The following is a 6,815-nucleotide window of genomic DNA, read 5'->3' on the forward strand; positions in this document are numbered from 1 at the left end:
TCAATATACTCCCTAAAGATCACAGAATCAAGAGTGTTACCATGGGTGAGGATTCTTTAACAGTTGACAAGTTGTTGGATTTGTAAGAAAGCATGGTATCCGATAGTTACCAAAAACTGGTCTGCAACCAAGTGAGCAACAGTCTGTGGCAAAATCAGAACAAAACAGGCAGTATCAAGTTTTTCATAAAGTTGAATTTATTCATTTTAAACAACTCTTCTTGGGGTGCCTGGGTGGCTTAGTCGGTTGAGCAACCCACACTCTTGGGTTTCCACTGGGGTCATCTCGGGCCATGATCTTAGATCAGGGGATGGAGCCCCACGACTGGCTCCAAGTTGAGGGAGAGTCTGACTGGGATTCTCTCACTCTTCTCCCTCTGCCCCTCCCCCCACTCACACTCAGGCTCACTTGCTCTCTCTCAAATAAATAGGGGTGCCTGGATGGCTCAGTCAGTTTAGCCTCTGATTTCAGCTCAGGTCATGATCCAGGGTCCTAGGATGAAGGCCCGCCCCTGTCCCCCACCCCCATCCCCACCCGGGGCTGGCCTGCCAGGACACCACACTCAGCGGGGGAGTTGGCTTCTTCCTCTCCCTCTGCCCCTCCCCCATTCGTGCTCATACGCACGTACGCGCGCGCGCGCTCTCTCTCTCTCAAATAAATTTTTTACAATAATAAATAAATACATAAAACCTTTTAACGAACTATAGAAATGATCCCTGAAAGTATAGTCTTTACATAAAACCTTTAAAAAATGTCCTTTCTTTAAAAAATAAAAGTCCTTTCTTTTGCGAAATGGTAGCGATAGGTTTATTTTATACTGTTATTACTTGAGGAAGTAAAAATTTGACAGCCCTCTAACATTCTCAAATTGTGTGTTTTTGTTGTACTGATTTGATCCAGGTAATCCTGGGATGCACTGGTTGGTTTAGTAGCTAGAAATGTGTCCATCAGAAAGCTTTGAGTTTGAATCTGTGATCACCAGCTATGTCCTCCCAGAACCTATTTAACTGAGTCAAAGCTTCTACATCGAAACGAGGTTGTTTTGAGGTATCACTGGGGTCCTACAGGGAAAGCCTAGTGGCTTCCTAGTGGTATCTGAGGTTGAGGAGAGACGGGGGAGCGGTGGGGGGGGGGGGGAGGTAAGGTAAGAAGGACTTTGGAAATAGGCAGACTTGGGTTCAGTTTCCAGCTCAGAAACATTACTAGTCATAGGATTCTGATATATTCCTCATTCTCTCTATCCTTATGTATAATAGAATAGGAAGCATAATAGTACTGACCTCATTGGGTTACCATGAGAATAAAATGAGATGACCTGTGTAAACACTTAGCACAGGGCTGGCATACAATAGATGTTTAATAATAAATAGGAGCTAAAAAAATGAAAGGGTCCTTATACTTTCAAAACACAAAAAAAGGGGCACCTGGGTGGCTCAGTGGGTTAAGCCTCTGCCTTTGGCTCAGGTCATGATCTCAGGGTCCTGGGATGGAGTCTCCCATCGGGCTCTCTGCTTGGCAGGGAGCCTGCTTCCTCCGCTCTCTCTGCCTGCCTCTCTGCCTACTTGTGATCTCCCTGTCAAATAAATAAATAAAATCTTAAAAAAAAAACCCACCAAAAAAAAAAAAAAGAAAACAAGCTAAAGGATGGTTATCATTATTAGAGGCACTTTAACCCACAGTCCACTGTATTCTGCAAAACAAGATACAGTTCTTTTGTTTCTGTTATCACTTAACACATTGTAAGCCAGGTACTATAATAAAAGATCCCAGAGCACAACATTGAAAAGTCAAAGCATTGTGCCTTTAAGACAGACTTTTTAAATAGACATTAGTGATAACATTAACCACAAGAAAAATAAGTCTGATAAATCTGTACTAAATACAAACACTAGACCAGACAATACTTCACTTGAGTTCTTGGCATCTAAGCTTACTGCTTTCCCCCTTTTCTTAAAAAAGGGAAAAAAAAAGTTTTTGGCTTGCACTAACTTTTTGACTGTGAAAAACTGTAGGATATTTTCTCCAAAGACCACTGCTTTTTGTACCAGTGTTTTTAGAAAACAAAAGACATTCCAGTTCTAATCTCCAGAAAGTCAGCAGTCTTTATAAGAATGTTTTTTTCAGATAGCAAAAAGCAATCCTTTCCATTCTTCAGAAATTCAACAATATCAGTATAAGCTCGCTTTATCTCTTGTATCAAGATTACATTGCTAAAAAATTATTAGGAGCATATAATCTTGGTATTGCAATCAGCCACGAAAATTAAAATTCACATATGTAGGCAAGTAATCTGGATATGCCAGAAGGTGTCATGGGATCTGCTTTTGAAAGTAGTTTATAAATTGATCTCGTTCTCATATATTCTTTTATATTTTTAAATTAAAGTGCTTTAGAAATTCAGGCTTGTAATTAAGATAATGTTTACCATTCAAACCTTATCTCCTGAAAAAGAGCCTGCCAAGGAAATGGAAAAGGTATGAGCAACATGGATTGGGAAGATGTGGCCTCTTTAAATGGTAACAGCCTTTTTATGAGATCGTGAAAGAGGCCAATGACCCCTGAAAAACCCAACTGCAGGGGAGAAACCACTGGGTACCACCCAGCCAAAGAAACAGACAATCAGAAACAAAATAAGGGCTCCCACAAGATCCTAATTTTATCACCCTTGGCTCCACTGATGAAATGTGACCTTCTTTTGTGATAAACTAAGTTATCCCCAGGGCTGAACTCTGGGAGGAGAGGCAATAAGCTTTTTTTTTTTTTTAATTTGTGGGGAAAAAACCAGTGTAGTCCATTCTTTTAACAGGTCCATATTTAAATATGGAATTATCCCCACAGATCTCCTGATATTTATTTTCCTTATTAATCTGTAAACATTAGTAGAGGCTCCATTTCCTCCTTTTTGGGTGCTTTTGTTTATTGTAGAGTACTTAAGTCATACAAAAAGATATTTACAATTGAAAATTAATTCTACTTCCAGTTTTCATTTCTTTTTTTCCCCATTTTTCATCTCTGATGAATACTGACATTATAATATTTCTCAAAATCAGTTTTATTCTACTCGAGAATATATCCAAGAGTCTGAGTGCTATAGAGAGATAGCTGCAGGATAATATTATCAGAGCAGAAAATAAGAAAATAGTGTTCCCGTTATTAAACAGATACCATAGGCCCTAATTATTTGCAATTCATTGATATGATTCTGTGGCTTCTTATTTTCCTGGAAGAGAAAACAAAATGAAACAAACAAAAAGCCCCAACCACTATGGGATGCAAAACATTAGTTAGCAAGTCTTTTCACCAGAGGGCACAAAAATAAAAATTCTTTTTCCTAAAATGTCCTTGTGATATAGGGGACTAGAGCATATGAGATCCAAACATCTTAAGCCAGGAGATAAGAGGCCAACATATAATTTGAAACAGGAAAGACATGATGCCAGCCTAAAGTAGAGAGCTAAAAGACAGAGGGCAGAAGTGGCAGGAGCAGGCCCCAGGGCGAATATGACAAACATCCCAGTGTAAGGATCTGCTAATTATTCACAAGTAACGTAAACCTTCCTAACCAGATTGGTCAACAAATGGGATCAGGTATTTTCATCACTATTATTTGAGCTTACTAAGTATTCAACTTTTCCCTACAGAGGGCCTTTTTTGTAATTATGGAAGTAATCCCCTTACTTAAAAAATAAAAAGCTGACTTCCTAAACTGTATCAGTTTTCTGTAAAAGACAATGTTGACAGCACCACCTCAGAAAATCCTCTCCCACCTACATCCCTCCTCCTGGATCTCCCAAAGTTCCCTGGGCAGGAAGTGGCTGAAATGATGGAGCCATACAGCCTGCATGTCAATTTAAAATTATATTGCAACCCTTCCCACTACCAGCGGTGGCCAAAAAGAGTGGTGAGTATTTTCATCATAGCTAGAGGCAAAAGAGGCTCTGATTTCATAGTCACTCCATTCAGCGCGTTAGAATTTAAAGCCTACTGCACTTGGCTGAGAGAAAGAAGATGTTAAACTTTTCTTTTAAAAGGCACCACCCGATTTAGCTTCGTCCAGCAACTAAGTTCTACATCTAAAGGAAGACGAGGCGGGCAGGCTGCTTGCAGTTCCTAGATAGTCTTCTACCACAGGAAGTGTGAGAGCCCTCCGCGCAAGGAAAGGCTGTTCAAGGAAACTCACTAGAATACTAGCAGATTTAGTCAAAGGCTCCTTCCATATGTAAAATACCCCCGCTGCCCTGCAGAGAGCAAGAAAAAAAAAAAAAGGCCTTAAGAGGGCCACAGAAAAGGGAAGGGAGAAGTTAAAATGGAGATAGCATGACTCTTCCAAAAACAAGGAAAACATAAAATACAGGGGGAATAGTAAAAAGCCTAAGGAAGAAAAAGTCTCTTTAAAGGGGAGAGGGGGAGCAAAAGACAAGAGGAAGAGGAACAGATTTATGGTAATAAAGGCAGAATATAAAAAAAATAACTGGGATCAAAATGCTGAAGACTAAAGGTAAAAGACCTAGGGGGAAAAAAGAAATTTAAGTGTGCAGGGAAAGAAGGATAGCTGCAAAGAGAGTGGGGGAGGGGATGGACAAACCAGATAAAGAAGATTGGAGAGGGAAGAGAAACAAAGGGCAGAACCATGTCTGATTCAAACCTCTGACCTATCAATTCTGGAAAACCAGAGCTGAGTTCGATAGTTAACTCTCATTAAAATGGTAAGGGGTGGTTGAAGAGATTTAAATCGCCGCTACTAATCTTTGCAGAGAAAAAGGGACATTATGTGCCAATAACTCCCCTATATCTTGATTCTGAAGTTTAGCCGATTTCATAACATGGCTTTAAACACTGTCAGAGGCTAGCAACCAACCTATTTAGGATCTCTAAATAGGGGAGGGAAGGGAAGGCAGGGTAACCTAAAACTGATTAAAATCAGAAAACACACCCAAAATCACAGTATGGAAGTCTTTCAGTTCTTGGAAACTATACGGACTAACCTCCAAACATTTCCTTATCTAGGCACCTACCTGCGTGTACCACCCTTGTTTAACCGTCGTCATAAATTCCTGATATGCCCTCAATTACTCTTGCCCTAACTGGTTAACAAGCAAATATAGATATATTTGCCTACATGCATGCCTACATAATGCCTACATACATACATACGTGTGTGTTTGACATCCTGAGGCCTAAAGAAGCCATCGTCTTTACTTCACTAAATTTATTTTATTAAATACTGTTGGGAGGGGGGAGAAAGGCAAGTGAGCACTTTTGGGTTCAGGGCCGACCTGAGGCTGCTGCCCTACAGCGCCGCCCTTCAACCCATCCCGGTGCGGCGGGCAGCGCACCCCGCGGACGCTAGACTGTGCACCTTATCTTCCACTCGCTTCTCGTCTCGAAGCACTTAAGACTTTATTTCTTCATAAACTGTCCATTACCATGTACTGTGCAGCTCATGTGGTACTGGAGACTGGAACTGGGGAGGAGTGGCAAACGAGTGACCGAGGCAAAATGGTTAATTTGGGAAGAGGACGAGATGGGGGCGGGGGAAACACTCCTAGTTCAAACAATGTTTGTTTTCTTGGTAATACATTCATTTTATTGGGTCCGAAATGCGCAATTTGGGTTCCCCATTCATGTGGAAAGCCTACTGGGGACGGTCGGCAACTTCCTGACCACTTTTTGTGGAACCGTGTGGACTGCAAACAGCCCTTCCAGAAGCTGAATCAGTTGGGGGTCTGGGTGGAGGGAGGAAGAGAGGAGCGAGGGAGCGGGAGAGAGATCTACCCCTTCCCTCCCCGACACGTGAAGGGCTGGCGGCCCTGGCAGCAGGCTCCGGCCGGAATCCGGCCCCTCCCCGGCTCCACGGCCCCCGGCTCCGCGCACCTCCCCGCTCCTGGATCCCGCCAGTGCGACTGACGCGACGGCAACGCCAGCGCGCTCGGCGACCTGGTGGCGCTCAGAAGAAGTTTCAAAAAGCCATTTTGACAGAACACCAATTCTATCCTCTACTCCCTTCCTCCTCGATCGGTGTAACTCCGGGTCACCTCGGGTCAGACTCCCCTGCTACCTCCACTCTAAAGTTTCATCCTTGGAGTCCCCTCCCCGGAATGCTCAGGGAGGGAAGTGCCAAATGTTCCCCAACGAACCTATGCCCGACACGAGCGTGGGGGAGGGAGAAAATCTGTTTGGGGGGTACGCTTGATTATGCGACAGGACGGGTTCCTCACCCGCAACTTGCCCTAACTCCTCTAATCTTGAGGCGCCGGACTTTCAAGTCTTCCTAAGAGGCGCATGGGTCGCCGGCACCTTCAGGGATCCCCGAAGGTACACTTGCCCTCCCCCTTGCAGCCCAGCTGCAGCGGCGCCCGAGGTCCGAGCCCAAGGAGCCCCGGGCCCCGCTCCCCCCCACACCCCCCAACCCCGCGCCGCAGCTGGGCCTCGGGGGCAGGCGGCCGAGTCCTCCGGCCGGGGGCATTGTTTACCACCCGCAACAAAAGCTCCCCCAGCGGCTCAGGGCAGGGGGTCTCCGCGGGGAGTGGGCCCACCCCTGCGGACCCGGAGGAGCCGCGGACGCCCAGCTCTGGCCCTCATCCCAGCTCCAGCCGAGTACCGCCCCTCGCACCCCCTTCCGGCCTCGGCGTGGGGGTCCCCGCACCCCTGCCCTCTGCCCCGGCCCCAGCTCACCACTGGCCGGCTCAGGCTCGGAGGGCAGCACGCGTGCCCCCGGCTCCAAGCCCGCACCAGCCCTCAGGCAAACTTTCCAACTCGCGCGGGTCCCCACAACTTGGGAGCCCAGGGCCCCCGCGGGCGCGAGGAGCTCGAGC

This window comes from Martes martes (assembly GCF_963455335.1).
Source record: "Martes martes genome assembly, chromosome: 14".
Taxonomy (NCBI): domain Eukaryota; kingdom Metazoa; phylum Chordata; class Mammalia; order Carnivora; family Mustelidae; genus Martes; species Martes martes.